Source organism: Narcine bancroftii, chromosome 2, assembly GCF_036971445.1.
Source record: "Narcine bancroftii isolate sNarBan1 chromosome 2, sNarBan1.hap1, whole genome shotgun sequence".
Classification (NCBI taxonomy): Eukaryota; Metazoa; Chordata; class Chondrichthyes; order Torpediniformes; family Narcinidae; genus Narcine; species Narcine bancroftii.
In genome coordinates this window covers 163,361,995-163,379,498 of record NC_091470.1, presented here as the reverse complement: position 1 = coordinate 163,379,498, position 17,504 = coordinate 163,361,995, and the positions used below count along the sequence as shown (strand labels likewise).

Below are 17,504 nucleotides of genomic sequence, written 5' to 3'. Positions count from 1 at the left end.
TGGTTAGCACAGATTTTTAACACTCGCCGGGGAATCCATCTGGACCAGTTGCTTTCATCGGATTCACTCTCCTGAAGGCAGTCCTTGGATATGGACAAAAGAGGGGAAGATATGGACATGGAGGGTGTGCAGTGGTTCTTACTTGTTCTTGTGGTCAAATCGGGCGTAGAAGGCATTGAGTTCATCAGGGAGTGAAGCTTTGCCATCTCCTACTGCACCAGATTTTGTTTTGTAGCAGGTTATGTTATTTAGGCTCTACCACAGCTGTCAGGTTTACCAAAGGGTCTTGCAAAAGAGATGAAGTGTGCCAGGAAGGTAATTTCTGAGCCATCTGAAAGTTTGACCGTCATTAGATGAGCAAAGGAAGAAAGGGAATGAATGAACATCTGCAGGGTTCATTGGAAAATTCCTGTTCTTGCCTATGCCATGGATGGAACGGTACTGAATGACTATTGATACTTCACCAAGTGATAATTCTTCGTGCAGCATTGAGGCAAGCCAGCAGTGCCCTTGTCTTTGGGTCTACTCAGAAAAGCTATCCAATCAAATCTCTTCCATCTGATGAAGACCCTTCAAAATGTAAAATCTATCCAGTGCAGTTTTGAAAGGGATGCTATCATTTGGATGGGAACCTGTTTGCCTCTTTTGGTTGGTGGGAGAGATCCAATGTTGAGGGTCATAGGATGCCATGGGTGCTCTAAGGTTACTACAGGATTACTTAAGTTGGTAATTGAATGGAAAAAAAGTTTGAGAACCACTGATCTAGCATAAAGCTGCATCCTATCTCTGTAATCTCTTCCTACCTCACAACTCACTTAAAACTACCTGTTACCCATCCTCTCCCACCCATCCTTTTCCTTGCTAATCATGCCTTTAGTTGCCCAGCGACTCAACTGTGGGATTTCCTCTTCACCCTTCCCTCCATTTTGGACCTTAAATCATACCACCGTGACCAGGCTTATGTCAGCATCTGCTTTTTCTTGCATCAGGTGAAAGAGTTCCTAGGATGCAACGGTTCGTGTAGCAACCCCATTACAGCGTCAGTGACCAGGGTTTGATCCTGCACTGTCTATAAAGTGTTTGTACATTCTCCCTGTGTCTACATGGGTTTCTTCTGGGTACTCCGGTTTCCTCCCACCGTTCAAAAAACAAACTACTGAGGGTAGTCAATTGGGTGTATTTGGGCGGTGGGGGCTCATGGGCCGAAAGGGCCTGTTACTGTGCTGTATGTTTAAATTTAAAATTTAGAATCATTTGGGACACTGTATTAACGCTATAAATATTAGCCTTTCTTTTCTTTACAGCAGTTTGCTACCAAACTATTAACAATAATCTAATTCAGTGGCTCTCAACCTTCCCTTCCCACTCACATACCAATTTAAGTAATCCCTACGCCATCGGTGCTCTGTGATTAGTAAGGGATTGCATAAGGTGGTATGTGAGTGGGAAGGGAAGGTTGAGAATCACTGCACTTGGATCCAATTGTTCTTGAAATATCTTGCTTGAGAAAAATGGTCAGTGGCCCATTTCTTTTGGAGTTATGAAACCGTGCACATAACGAGTCAATGAGGTACGATTAAAACAGTGGTTTTCAAACTTTTTCCTTCCACCCACAGACCACCTTAAGCAATCCCTTACTAATCACACAGCACCTATGGCATGGGGAACACTTAAAGTGGGATGGGAGTGGAAAGAAAAAGGTTGAGAACCACTGATCTAATTATATGTAATATATTAAATAATTGACAACTAAATTAATCATTAGAACCAAATGGTTTGTAATAGAAATAAGAGGAACTTGAGAAGAGTTTGGGGAGTTTAATTGGGAGGTTCAAATGGTTTACATGCAGAATAATGAATACCCTAGAGTGTTTTATAGTCAAAAATCCAAAGAGAAATTCAGCAAGTTTATAGCAAAGCAACAGTAACTTGAGAGTAAATGCAGGCCAGAAACAAATTAAGGCTTTCTGAAGGTTTATATATAGCATAAGGCAAACTCAAGAGTGAATCGCAACTTACCGTCAAACCAACAGGATTGGATGCCTTGTTTTAAAGTGAGAGAGCAAGCCATTGATAGAAAAACATCCAAAAAGCAACAGTTTGAAATCAGAACAGAAGATGCTGGAAATACAGACTGCACCTGTGGGGAGACGGGTAAGCCAACAAACTGAGTAAAGATCAACAAAATAAGCGAACTGAAAGTATCTAAAAATAATGGAAAAATGATAGTGGTAAGTGCATTTTAAATCTCTACCTCCAACCACCTAACCTTAACGTACAAACTAAAGCTCAGCACAAAGTTCAGAATCACGTTTGTCTCTGAGGTACTCTGCAAGCTTCTGATCTCTGCTCTCACTCCATTATCTTTAACCCTGCTATTTCATTTGAACCACCTTTCATCTCAATTTTCCCATTTACCTCTGACCTCCTCCATCTTGCTATTCCCAGACCCCATATTTATGAACACATAAATATTCTGGACGGCCTGTACTCTTGTGCACCTTCCAAGCATTGTGACTCGCGATGCTTCCCTTCCCTCCCCCATGACTCCCATCAACAGCCAAAAACCTCCTGGAATTTAGGGGAAAGCAAGAATTCAGGGGAATTACTTCTGGACCCTTGAAATCAATTAATAGTTATTCCAGAAGACTAGAATGCCCATGACACAGTACCTATAATCCCATTTATTGATGCAATAACATCTACTTCAGAATCTTTCCCTACTCCTTATTATAACCTTGGAGCAAATCCTTATTTGTCAACAATGTATTCTAGAGGTTATTGTCTCTGAAGACTGAAAGATATTTTGTTCACTGACTATACTGCACTTTTATATTTCTTTAGCAGCTAGATACATCTGTTGATTTATAAAAGGATCTGTTGAATATCTGCTGAAAATACCTCCCAATATTTGTATAAGTTTATATTTATCACTATCCCTGATTTTTCAACCTCTGTCATGATGGACATAAATTCGGAGAAAGAGTGGCTAACAGCATTAACAGGGACAAGTAGTTGCACCGCAGAGGTAATTTGTGGCCCAATGTACAGAAGATGGCCAAAATTTAATATCCCAGCATAAAAGATCCAAAGCCTGTTAATATGAAGCTGTGAGAAGTGAGAAAGGAGAGGGAAGAGAGAAAGCAAGAGGGAGAAAGAGAAAATGCATATATTTACTAATGTTTATGTGGTGATATGTTTCCTCCATCATATATAGTTATCATTGTCGGTTGTATATATGGAGCTGGCCCACCCACGGATGACTCTTACCCTTTGACTCCTCCCCCGTGGTCCTGGGCCATAAAGGTCGAGCCACCTTTTCCCTTACCACCATTCCTATCCTGGGATCTGGGCCAGCAAGGTTCTTCTGTGTATTAAAGCCTATCGTTTCCTCAGCTTGTCTCTGTAGTTACTGGTAGTGCCCTATAGTTTAATTGACGTTCTCCCCAAATTTGTGTGGTTTTGCTCCCACCTATCAAAACCTACAGGAGTCATAGGTCAATTGCAGGCAATTGGGCAGTACAGGTTCGTGGGCCGAAAGGGCCTGTTACCTTGCCGCATGTCTAGATTTAACCATGTCTTTTCTTCTTTACTCTCTACCTCGTTAGCATTTAATATGGCCATCAGAAATAGAGGCTTTGTATAGACGGTCAATATCTGGAAGCTTTGGAACTGCATACAGCTATTGAAAGTAGAGCATTTCAGCAAATAAATGGTGCTGTAATGTCAGAAGGACATTCGTTTGCACACAGTATTTCATAGCAATATGCAAAGGTCTGTTTTCCACGGGGGGGATGAAGAAGTTTGGAAATGTGTATTTTCCCAACTAAAATGTTACTCCATTATAAATGTGCATTTCTACCTATTCACCCAAAACCTTTCAGAAGTGAAAAGTATAAGGACATTGCCACAAATGTAATTTTTTTTTTATTGACTATCTGAAACATAATCCAGAATCTGAACTTTGCTATTTAATAAAAATTTAATTTGTTGCACAATCAAATGTTGTACAGGTTAGGGAGAAATTACTGAGGGAAGGTTGAACGCAATACTTGGTGTCAGATCAAAAGCTGAACTACAGTATCAGTTCACAAAAAGTCGGGGAAAGTGTGCTGACTGGCTGCATCATGACCTGGTATTGGGAATACCAATACCTCGGAGCAGAAAGTCCTGCAAAAGATAGCAGACACGGCCCAGTGCATCACAGGCTAAACTCTGTCCACCATCGAAAACAATCTACAGGGAGCACTGCCGTCGGAGAGCAGCAGCAATTATCAAGGATCTATGCCACCATGCACACATTCTGTTCTCGCTGCTACCATCAGGGATGAGGTGTAGGTGCCACAAGGGTCACACCACCAGGTTCAGGAACAGTTCGTACCCCTCCACCATCAGACTCCTCAACACCAAACTCAATCAGAGATTTAAAGACTCTTATTTTGCACATTATTTATTACAGGTTCTGTACCCTTTATTCGAATATCCGAAATCTGAAAAATTTTCATCCATGGTCCCATAACGTAATATGTAATAGAGTTCAGAAATCCCGTTCAGATGTAAGTAATACATTGTAGATCAGCGGTTCTCAACCTTTTTCCTCTGATCCACAATGTATGCCACAATCATTTTCTTTCAGTTGCGACATTCCTGCCAGTGACAGAAAAAGGAATGAATTTGAAAACTTGGAAGTGCAGTGAATGCATGCATTGCAACAGTGATTCTCAACCTTTCTTTTTCCACTCACATACTACTTTAAGTAGTCCCTGTGATTAGTAAGGGATTGATAAAGTAGTCTATGAGAGGGAAGGGAAGGTTGAGAATCACTGCTCAAGACCCAATTGTTTCTGAAATATTTTGCTTGAGAAAAAATGTCATTGCCCCATTTCCTTTGGAGGTATGAAACCGTGCACATAACGAGTCAATGAGATATGATTAAAACAGTGTTTTTCAAACTTTTTCTTTCCATCCACATACCACTTTGAGCAACCCCTTACTAATCACAGAGCACCTATGGCACAGGGAATACTTAAAGTGGGATATATGTGGAAAGAAAAAGGTTGAGAACCACTGTTGTAGATTTTTCAATATGTGTTTACTTCAGTTAATTTGTTCATATGTAAATATTTGAATTGTAACGTGAATGCATGTATCTTTAGGTCTGAGTAAATGAGTGCATTTTTAAAAATTCTGTTCCAAAATCCGACACATACATTTCGGATAAGGGGTTCTCGACCTGTAATGAATAAATATTTTTTTTTCTGTATTGCAGTTTTACATTTCTTTCCTTGTTTACATTTCTCTCTTTTGTGCACATATTGTTTATTCTTTCTTCCTTTTTAAAATTTTTTTTTTGTTTTTCACACTATGAACCATATTGACCAAAATACACATAAACATTTCCCTCTTGAATATACACAGTGTCATTTTCTCCCCTTCTTCCCCCCTCCCTTCCCTCCCTCCTTCCCACCCCCCTCCCCACCCACTCAACGTCCAACATATACAATACATTAAACCCATTAAACAATGTCGTCACACAATGAAAATAAACAAGAAAATTGTGTCATCTACTTTTACATACTGGGTCAGTTCATTTCAACTTCTTCTCATTCTGTTATTTTAGGCGGTGGAGGTCCGCGGTAGGCCCTCTCTGTTGTGTTCCAGGTACCGTTCCCAAATTTGTTCGAATACTGTGATATTATTTCTTAAATTATATGTTATTTTTTCCAATGGAATACATTGATTCATTTCCATGTACCATTGCTGTATTCTCAGGCTCTCTTCTGATTTCCAGGTTGACATTATACATTTTTTTGCTACAGCTAAGGCTGTCATAATAAATCTTTTTTGTACTTCATCCAAATTGAGTCCAAGTTCTTTACTTCTTATATTACTTAGAAGAAAGATCTCTGGATTTTTTGGTATGTTATTTTTTGTGATTTTATTTAATATCTGATTTAGATCTTCCCAAAACTTTTCCACTTTCTCACATGCCCAAATTGCATGTACTGTTGTTCCCGTTTCCTTCTTACAGCGAAAACATCTGTCTGATACTGTTGGGTCCCATTTATTTAACTTTTGGGGCATGGTATATAGCCTGTGTAACCAATTATATTGTATCATGCGTAACCTTGTGTTTATTGTATTTCTCATAGTTCCGGAGCATAGCTTTTGTTTTTTTTTCTTTCCTCTTGAGTACAGTTACCATTCAGTAGAAATTCAGTTTAGACTGCAAGAAAAAGAATCTCTGGGTTGCGTGTATATCATGTGTGTGTACTCCAATAGTAAATTTGAACTTTGAATATCAGCTTCCAAAGGCTGGCAGGATCTTACTTTAAAAATAAAATTTCTCTGCCAATTAGGCATTGTAGCCAGGATGGGATAATCTGGTAAATCAGGTAAATTTCAATGGATCATGGGTAGTTGACCATTAGGTTTGTCATGAGTGCGTGGTGTTCAGCTCATAAATTTGCAGGACAGAGTGAAAGGGAGGCATATTATTCGTCAGCTCTTATACATTAAGGTTGCTGTCATTTCTGAGCCTTAAAATAAAGGTATTTCACTTCTGAATTAGAAATTGTTTTTTTAATCTATAAAATATCTGGCCAGAAATTCAGAATAATTGAATGGTAAACATTGGTGGGTGGAGAAAATTACAAGTCCCACCAATGACAGGTATTCATTCTGTTTGATGTAGCTGTTAATGCCCCTTCATGTGCTCAGTATCAGAGCAGATTATAGATTCAGAAAAATGTAATGATTTCTTTAAATAATACAATGATTAACTGTTGCGAGAAAATGTTAGAAAAGAACATTTTCATATGCCTTGCGTCTTTTTGCACGCCCCGTGCCACATTCATTCCCACCTACGAAGAAAAATAAAGTACAACCCAGTAAGGATTTTGTTTTGATTGATACTGGACCTTCTCAAGAGGTCTGTGTTTGGGGTCTTGAGTGAACTCAAAACTGCCATCTGTTCTCTCCCTCTCCAAGATGTTTGTGTTTGGCACTAGGTGACAGCTGATGTGTTGAGGGTACTGCCGGATACAGTGTAAACATGACTAGGTGTCTTTGGAGATGTTTCCTCAGGATGCATTGAGAGAAGTGCAAATTGTACTTATAGATTTGGAACCGTGGCCTTAAAAGCCACTCTCGATTTGGAACCTTTTCTCAATTTTAGGAAAAGGTACCTTAATTATAACAGGAGAGTGACATTTATCTCACTTTAATGTAAAATGGCATATGGTGGGAGAGAAAGGACCAGAAATGGCAAGCAAAAGAGGGAGAAGAAAAGGAGTTAGTTTGTGAGTCTGTTTCATAATTGATGCATGTGATTTTTTAAAAATGTTCACAACGTAGTATGGTAGGAGGCCCTTCCGGTTCATGAAACTCATGTCACCTAATTACACCCAATTAATAGAGCACATTTTAGAGGCTGGCAGTAAACTGGAGCACCTGGAGAGAACCCACGCAGAGCGTTCAACTCCTCACAGGCAGCATCGGATTCAAACCCACATTGCACTAACTGCTATGCTGCAATCACTCCACAGTGGCTGGAAGGTGTCTTGATGTTACTTGAAGTGATCAAATCTTTAAACTTTAAATCACTTGTGAAAAATCTGTGGAAATTGAGGAATGAGCTTCCAAGTTATTGTGCAAAGGGAGACATTGACTGCTTAGAAAGAAAATCCACAAAATTCAAAGTACGCAAGGCATTTCCTTTTCCACTAAAAGATCGTAGTATCATTACATGTAATTCAGCCTGCTGCTACCTTTGTTTCCTGGTGTTGTCTGGTCGATGACTGCAGCCACTTGTAAACGTTGCAGAGCCCACCTCACTGACAAAAGACAAAGGAGGAAAAACCCAACACCCAACCCCAACCAACCAATTCTCCCTTGCAACCGCTGCAACCGTGTCTGCCTGTCCCGCGTCGGACTTGTCAGCCACAAACGAGCCTGCAGCTGACGTGGACATTAACCCTCCATAAATCTTCGTCCGTGAGGCCAAGCCAAAGAAAGAAGAAGCATTTTTCTATTGTCCTTAAACAACTAAAATAATGTACTATTATTATGTTCTGTCGCTCACCCCTCTTTCCTCCACATGAAGGAACCATGTCTCTTTCATTTGTAACTAAATGATCAACTGTACAGTGGAAGGTGTAAACACAACTAATGTTTACTTTTTATAAGGATGTTTTATTTCAATTTATACATACAGCATGATAACATGCCCTTTCGGCCCACATTCTGTGCCACCCAATTGTCAGTTGTGGAGAGAGTGAATGAGGCAACAATCAAGCAGACTGATTAATCTTGGATGGCGTCATGCTTCTTGAAGGTCGTTGCTCTCAACCAGGGAAATATAAAAGATTTCATTGCACACTTGCTATTTTTATTCTTGAAGTGTTCAATATCTGATTTCCTTTCATTGGCATGGTCTTGTCTGGTTGCTGTAGTTGAGTGGTCTGGACATTCGTGACCCCAGAATGTTGACAGTGGGAGACCCACTGATGATTACACCGTTGAACATAAATGGTATGGAGTTATGTTATTGACTGGCATTTGTACGGCATACAAGTTATACTCGATATTTATGCTGGACAATGAAGAATTTGCTACTTGAAGACTTGTGGGTGTATTTTATGGATTTTGAGTCTCTGATCTTGAATTTAAATGTTCCTACCATGTACCATTTTTCAGATATAACCTGCTTTTGTAATTTCCTGCCATATTTTAAGCATACCTGCCATTGAAATTTCATTTTCTGCTTTCGTACTTGGAAATCTTCCCTGCTGATCTTGGTGCAGTCAGTGATGAACAGGGTGAAAGGTTTCACCAGGACATTGCAACCATGAGAAAGTGGTATCCGGGCAAATGGAATCCATCCATGCTGGCTAACTATTGTTGGACACTAACAGGAGAGGCTACAGATATTGAGTACAAACAAAAATCCGTGGCAAAATTAGGTCAGTTGAACTTACACAATGTGTCAGCCTCATCATGTGAATAAACATGCTGAATTCAATCAAATTTAACTTATTATTTCTACAACTTTCTACATGATAAAGCAAATCTGAAATTATCTTTGTGTTTGGCTTGAAATGGTCTATCATGACCCCCAATTTTTTCTTCAGGAAGCAAACCTTTTATATAAAAAAATAAATAAAAAATATTGTCCAGTGTTATCTACCGATGATGAGGTGATGTCATGGACATACAGCACAGTAACAGTCCTTTTAGACCAAGTTCATGATGACCTTCTCCACATGTTCCCATCACCATGCTCATCACTCCACTAGATTCGGTCGCTCACACATTCTGCAGGGGCAATTTACAATGGCCAGTTAACCTAAACATCTGCTTGTCTTTGGGACGTGGGAGGAGACTGGAGCACCTGGGGGGAAACTCGTATTGTCACAGGGAGGATAGGGAAACTTTAACTTAAGCTGGTGGGGGAGGGGAGTCAGGAATCAAACCAGGATCACTGTAGCTATGAGACCACAACTCTACCACTGATGAAATAGTCTTGGACTTACTTAATGAAACTTGGAGTGCTTCACTTGTGACTTGTGAATGTATTTGAAGCTTTTGCAAAATAACTTGTCTGAAAAGTGTTTCAGGGCAGCCTGATGTATGCAGATTGACAGTAAAATCCACGTTATCTGGAATTCAAGCAACCAGCAGCCTCAAATTTTACCATTGAGGGGTCCATTCAAGAGTCTGATGACAGCAAGAATGATCATGCATCCACTGCCCAGCAGGGTGGGATGAGTTCATTAATATTTTGGAATCTCCCCCAAGGCAACTTTAAATCTGTGTCTACAATTTTGATAACACAGAGGTTAAAATGTTTCTGATCTTTAAACTTGAAGGTTCTGCTTTGGTCATTAGGTGCAACTCATACTCCAAAGCAAAAATTATGGCTTCAGAATCCCATCCAGGACTGGAACACTTACTTTGGCTGACTGTATTGGTCAGTGCTGAAGGTTGCTGTATTTTAGACAATGCCAACTCTCACATCTGATGTCATACCATCAGATGAGGTGAACTTATTGGACCAATATATTTCCATCAATATACACCAGTGGAAAACAGTTTCAACTGGTCACTGTGTTTAAATGGGGATCTTGCTACATACAAATTAAATGCTGCATTAAATAACAATGAATATACATCATAGAACTTCACTGTTTATGAATAAAAGATTTATATTTCTGCAGTACCTTTCACAATGTCCCAAAGCAACAAATAAAGTGATTTAATTTTTTTTTTAAATTTAGGGATACAGTACAGAAACAGGCTCTTCCAGCTCAAATACACCAATTAATCTACAATTCCCGTTCGTTTTTGAGGTGGGAAGAAACCGGAGCGTCCAGACGAAGCCCACACAAACGTGGGGAGAACATACAAACTCTTTACCGATAGTGCCAGATTCTAACCCAGGTCGCAAGCTCTGTGATAGCGCCACGCTAACTGCAGTATTGGAAGAGTAGAAAATATAAGGGCTGATATTGTTCACAGCCAGGTTCCTACGAACAAGCATGGCTCACAGAAATTGCTGGTTCCTAACGTGTGCTTGATGGAGAGATGGCTAGTTGATAATGTCTGTACTGGTCTGAAATAGCGTCATGGAATATTCATACCCACCTGCAAGGGAAGATGGGACCATGAACTAGATAGTCATCTTAAAGAGATATTCCATAACACTCTGAAGCCCCAGCCTATTTTTGAGCTTTTCGTCTCCACGAACTCCACAAATTTCTCACATGTCGCTTTTAGGTGGAATAGCTGGGAGAATGCGGCTCCAGAGCTGGCTGCGGGTGTGTGCAAAGCGACATTCAAGTGGTAACACTGAAGGCGCTGTTCTGGCACCTGAAAGGTCCGCAGCAGGGAGAGGCGCCGCGGAGCAAACACCGGCTCCCTGTCGACTGTAGCCATCGTCCTGCCTGCTTTCAGGACCCCAGCGGGAGCGCTCGGATGCGGAGAATACACCTACCTGAGGAGGGTTGGGTAAGTACTCCTCGGGTCAGGGTTCGCCGCTTTCAGGTGGCCTCCCAACAGCCGCATTCGGGTACTTTAGGTGGCTTTATTCTGGCCACTTGAAAGTGATTATCGAAATAAGTGTACATACTGAGGAGATAAGGAATTCACTGTGCCTTTACCCCATCATTAGACCGCAGAGCCCACCTCACTGACAAAAGACAAAGGAGAAAAAACCCAACACCCAACCCCAACCAACCAATTTTCCCTTGCAACCGCTGCAACCGTGCCTGCCTGTCCCGCATCGGACTAGTCAGTCACTAACGAGACTGCAGCAGACGTGAACATAACCCTCCATAAATCTTCGTCCGCGAAGCCAAGCCAAATAAAAAGAAGATGCAACTACACTTGTGGGGCACTCAAGAACTACTGTCTCCTTTGTTATTTTCTGCTGCAGTTTTCTTGGGAAAAATGGAAACTAATTGATGTCAGAAAATGGTTTCAAAACTTATCAACTTAACTGGAATGGAGTCAGGAAGCTAATCTCTAACAAACTCTTAACAAAATGTAAAACGGACATGCTTTCTTTTTTCACACTCACAGATTTCCTTCAGCAGCATCTGTGAAAAATATATTCTGGAAATGAGAAAAATATTGAACTGTTTATAGACAAACTTGGGAATTTTAACTCACTCCAGTGAACCCATTTTTAACTTGGCTTGGCGCCATCATCATTTTTGAAGGCAGTTTTTCACCCATGTTGTCCCCTCCTTTACTGAAGATGCTGACTCGTCCACAGATGTATTTCCAAGTGCCCATTTGTTATGTATGAGATCAGGAAGCAAAGGGGTTGTAACTGCTCCAAACCTCACACTCGAATTGTGGGTTCAAATATGCCGGAATGTTACCTCATTTGAGCATTTCTTCCAAACCGAATATGACATTATTGGGTACTTCAGACAAACTGAAGGTATTGTAATTTAAGAGAAAAACATAAGTGTACCTGCCTTCTTAGTCAATGTGATGTTAATGACGTTAATAAAGGGTGGGGGGGGCGCGGTCATGAACAATGAAAAGTGTATTAGGGAGGTCAGGTCTGCACAGTACAATAGGGCAGCACAGGGCCACAGTTAACAGAGTTGCGGCCCCTCAGATCCAGGATCCGGCGTTGAATACCATCCGTGCGGATATCGCACGCTCTCCATGTGACTGAGTGGGTTGGCCCCGGGCGCTCATCTTTCTCTCCACGTTCCAAAAATATGCGGTTAGTAAGTTTTTAAAGTTTATTTGCCACAAAATGCCGAGCACAGGTGTTCTTCAATATTCAGAGTGGCCGTTTAAAGAGCACAATTTATCGAGAATAGGATTTCACATGAAGAAAAAAATTCAACCAGTGGTAGGTAAAGCATGAAAATCTTGCAGACACTGTGGTTGAAGTAAAACTACAATGTTGGAAAAATTCAGTGGGTCAAACAGTGTGCAGGTAGTCCCGATTTATGACCTATGTGACTTACAGCCGTCCGTGCAAACGACCGAAAAAAAAAGGATGTAGATATAAAAATTGCACTTTTGGGGTGAAAGTGGGGGCCTCTCTATGGAAAATAGCGCCTACGGCAGGGGTGGCCAACCTCTCACGAGAGCTGGCCTTGGTGGCCTACATGTTGTATTTGACGAACGATAAAATGGATGGTGAATTAATGACTAATGTCCATTTCGAGACAGGACTGGTTGGTCAGAATGGACACGGTCATAAGTTGAGGACTATCTGTACTTTATATAGCAAAGATAAAGATACATCACCAATGTTCTGGGCTTGAACCCTTCGTACCTTTTGCGATATAAATACACTGTTTGACCTGCTGATTTCTCCTGTACTGTGCTTTTACCAAAGATTAAATAGTTCCAAGCTTGGGCAGCATGAGAGCACTGTGGTAGGATTCATTCCGGAGCGTGTTTGTGTGTGTTTTCCCACTCTTACACTTCCTCTTGGTTGGGAAGAGGGAGAAGAAATGTGTGCAGGATATGATGGGCTCTTCAGTAGGTTGGCTACCTTTCCCACGCTGCAGGAGACGTAGATGGAGCCCATGGAGGGGAGCTCCGTGCGATATTCTGAACTGCATTCACTACATTCTGTCACCCTTTCTGAACTTGAGCAGAGCACGTAGTTGTTGACAGACGGGGGTGGGGGAAGGTGGGGGGGGGGGGGGTCATGCTGAACTTCCTTCGTCTTCTGAGAAAGCAGAGATGTTGGTGCAATTTCTTGACTAGCGAGCCAATATGCTTTGTCCCAAGTCAGATCATTGAAAGTATTTATTCCTAATATATTGAAGCTCTCTGCTCTTTTGATCAGCGCTATAGATGTGGTCAAGGAGTGGACTCTGCCGCATCTCCTGACATTAATGATCATCTTTCTCTTACTGTTGTCGACGAGAGAGAGGCTGTTAGACGTTCAATGCCCGGCATTTTGTTATTTCATATACTGTGGTATATGAAAATTTAAATGTAACCTCTGTAATTTGCCTCTAATATACGACTGGTAGAAACTGGGTGGGGGTTTTGATAGGTAACAGGGAGAAAGAGAAGGGAGTAAAACACAAAAGTCTGCAGACACCGTGGTTCAAGTAAAAATACAATGCTAGAGAAACTCAGCAGTGTCCTTGAAATAAAGATAAAGATACATAACCATCAGTTCGGGCATGAGTCCTTTATCAAACTAAAATGTAGGGAGCCGCCTGAACAAAATAAAATTAAAAAAAAACAGAATAAAAGCGGATAGGTGTGTGATGTGCCATCATTAATCATAAAAGGCCAATGTAAAACTCTGGCTTTTAAGAACTAAAGATCAACCTTATTGACGGATCGAAGCAAAGAGAAAGGGGAACATGCAAGGGACTATGGGTAGGATCGGTCTCAGGAGGTTTGTCTACCCAGCAGCAGCCAATCATGGCATAACAGTGGTTTACCACATTCACCTCCTATATAAGAAGAGTCCTGAAGGGGAGAGGGTGAAACAATTCTACATATATACATTTTACATGTTAAGTCAATCAGGGGGTCTCCTCTGCTCCAGCGAGGGATGTGGCAATGGTTGGGGCCCTGGTGTAGCATCCTGAGCAGCTTCTGAGGTTGTCCTGTTAACAGTTTATCGAGGGGTGGGGATGGTGGGGGAGTGTGGAGCTGGTACATTGTTGGTGACAACTGTGGCCTGGGAAAGGGGGTAGTCAGCTCCAGGTTCTAGGACCCTTTAAGTTGAAGTGGAAGGGAGCATCTGTTGAAAGTCAGTGGTGGTCAGGGTGCCCCCGGATGGAGCAAGGTCCCAGATCGAGACCGTGTCTTGGCGCCCATCAGGGAAGACATCCAAGCATCCCATAACTATCCTACCAACCTGTGTGGCTACCTTGGGGGATGTATGGATTTGCATCTCAAGGTCCCTCTGTTATTCTCAGGTAAGAGAAAGAGAGAGAGAGAAAGAGAGAAAGAGAGAGAGAGAGAGAGAGAGAGAGAGAGAGAGAGAGAGAGAGAGAGAGAGAAAGAGAGAGAGAGAGAGAGAAAACACCCATACACTTAGACACACACACACACACACACACACTACTGTCCTCGATGATGCCCTCACCCAATAAGCGCAGAACTTCTGCTTAATGAATGCCCTGTCATTCCCACAGTACCGTCTACTCCTGGTGGACACCAGCTTGCAATCAGGGGTGAGGTTGGCGAACAGCAGAAGGGGAGTGTCAACCTTGAGGGTCGAGAGACCACACCTCACCTGCAGGGGCCGCCTGTCAACTGTTCACTTCAGATTATTGGGTGGGGGGGGGTGGTAGAGGCCCATCAAAGCACAGAGAGACTTTCTGGTTGGCACTGGAAATCCAGCCCCAGTAGCAAAGGGGCACAGAGTTGTGGTATAACGAGCAGTCTGAAGCGTTGGTACACTACGCCTCCAACAGTGAGGGTTATTCCAGGGTGGCTGCATTGTGTGATTGGATGTGAGTGATATCATGTGCTTGGTGGGCCATACTTTAAGGGAAAGTCGTTTAGCAGTATCGGGGTGGATAAAGCTTTCTGTACTCCCGCTATCAAATAAACAGTTGATATCACATCCATTTACTTGGACATCCATCACGGACCTTGCGAGTTCGTGTGGGACCTCCTAGATCAGGGTGATGGAGGCCAGTATGGATTCATTGTACAAGTCTGATGGGTGCCCCTGCACCCGAGATGGCTGCCCTCATCCCTAAGATGACCAGTTCGAACCCTCATAGCATCATATGGCTGAGAAGATGGAGTTTGGCATGCAGTCAAAATGGTGGCCCGCATGATTTGCACATGGTGTCGCTGGAATCCAGGGAAGATGCCGATTGCACTGCTGCCTTGAGTGACAACAGTCGCACGTGGCACTGCTAGATATCATGGACTCCAACAAATGACCCTGTCCACCTACCTGCAGGAGGTCCCCTTGGGCCGGAGCTTCCCACAATGACTCCAACCACATGGCTCCCGACATAGACTCTTACTGTAGTCCCAAACTCGCTGCTAGATCCCATTTACTCATCCCCCTTTCTACTCCTTACCCTTTCCTCTCCACCTACATCTCCCCCATCCCACCCTCAGCACTCCTTTTCTCCCTAACCCCCTAATCCTCATCTCACTCCCCCCTCTCTCTTTGGTTAACCCCGTCCTCCCCACTCCTCCCCTCCCCGACCACCCAACCCCCACATTCCTGCTCCAATCTCTCCCGCCCCCACCTCCACCCACCTTCCATCTCCACCATCTGACCTCCCTAACCCTCCATTTCCCCTCAGAACCCTCCACCAAACTAATTCCCACTCTGATCCCTGCTTGGTCTTTACTATCCCCTCTCTGTGATGGAGTGCTCTGTCCTTAGCCGAGGCCTTACCTCCGTCCCTCTCCACTCACACCTTAATGAGTATTGCACACACCAAGATGCCGAACTCTTCTTCCGTCACCTCCATCTCTGGGCCTCTTTCAATGACCATCCATTCCCCACCCACGACCGGTTCTCCTGCTTTAAGTATTCTTTCTCCTCCTGGACACCTTGTCCTGGCCAACTGCCTGTGATAGCTCTGAATCTTTTTCTTTCCAACTGCTGCTGAGACATTAACTGTCTCAATTTAATCACTCCCCTCTCATATTCTAATCTTGCTGCCCTCCAGCCTCCGCTCCTGACTCTTTTATTCAGACGCTGTGGTGTGCTGAGGTAGTAGCAAGCAAGCACAAAACTTGAGAGACTGTACAACAGGTTTTATTCAGGTAAAAGTCTGAACACCAGTTCATGCTTCGGTGGCTCCTGTGTGACTGGCTCAGGAGGGGCCGGCTCAGGTCTATACTCGGGTCAGCTGATTGACAGCCAGACAGGTGGAGTCAGCCCCCTAGGTGATCTTCCTGGAGGTACAGAGTTCGCCCCCTGCAGTAGGCTGATGGTCGTATCACCACGGACGCCTGCTGCCATTTTTCCATACCTTGACAACTGAAAGATCGGTTATGTATTTTTGCCTTTGCTATTTCAAGGACACTGTTTGACCTGCTGAGTTTCTCCAGCAATGTGTTTTTACTTCAACCACAGTGTCTTCAGATTTTCGTGTTTTACCTCGGACAAGAGGGCGGAACTTAAAGGATTATAAAATAGAGAAGCAGTGGAAATTTTTTAGCCAGAGAGTGGTGATCCTCTGGAATTTGCTAACACGGGCAGCTGTGCAGGCCAGGTCCTTGGGTGCACTTAAGGCAGAGATTCATAGGTATCTGAATAGTCAGGATATCAAAGGCTATGGGGCCAAGGCAGGGGAGTAGGGTTGAGAGGGAGATGGAACGCTGGAGTAGACTCGACAGACCAAATGGCCGACTGATCCTATATCCCAATAAAATCCACTGTTATTCTGGATCAAGTAGTCTGGAATTAGTCAATGAGAAAGCAGCTGGGCTACAATAGCAGCATTTTTAGCTCCCCGTATGAAATAATGGGTGGTGTTCCCCACTCACAGTAGTAGCCAAGGTCATCACTGAACTATTTCTAGAATTAGAATTTTTAGAATTCACTCCTCTAGCCTCAAGTAACTTGTTTCATTTCCAGTAAGTAAGTAAGAGTTGAGAACGGGTGATATTTTGGCTATCTCCTAATGAAAGCCACGTTTGACCACAGGATCTATCCACATCCTGGCAAAATCCTTGTGTCAGTCAGTCTGCGCTTAAAACTATCCTCCTCCTCCCCCGCCCCCCTGCAAAAGGACCCTCAATTATTTCCAAACCTAAAAACCAACTTGAATGAATGCATTTTGCCCAACTTTGATTTCTTCAAAGTGTTTCTTTGGCATTTCTCGCTTATTGTGGCCACATTCTCTGTTTCTGCTGAATGTTGACTACAACGCTTCCTCCTCTGTTTAATTTCCTCTCCCCTGACTGCTTCTTCTCTGCCCAGATTTCACCTTCAATGTCCTTTCCCCCACTTGTCTGTTGTCAGCATTTGCTTTGACTTGCCTTCTGGTACTTTGTTCAATCTTCACTCCTGTTTT

At 42.7% G+C, this 17,504-nt stretch overlaps 1 long non-coding RNA gene across 5 annotated transcripts in view; it reads left to right on the top strand.

Annotated features, from left to right (window-relative positions):
* LOC138752502 (uncharacterized) overlaps nt 1-17,504 on the top strand; it is a 148,794-nt gene that overhangs the window by 37,969 nt on the left and 93,321 nt on the right. For 4 of the 5 annotated variants that reach the window (XR_011350703.1, XR_011350701.1, XR_011350702.1 and 1 more), the window contains exon 3: nt 2,034-2,231. This is a non-coding gene — a long non-coding RNA (uncharacterized lncRNA). The remainder of the gene's footprint in view (nt 1-2,033; nt 2,232-17,504) is intronic. The other variant, XR_011350704.1, reaches the window with a different exon arrangement.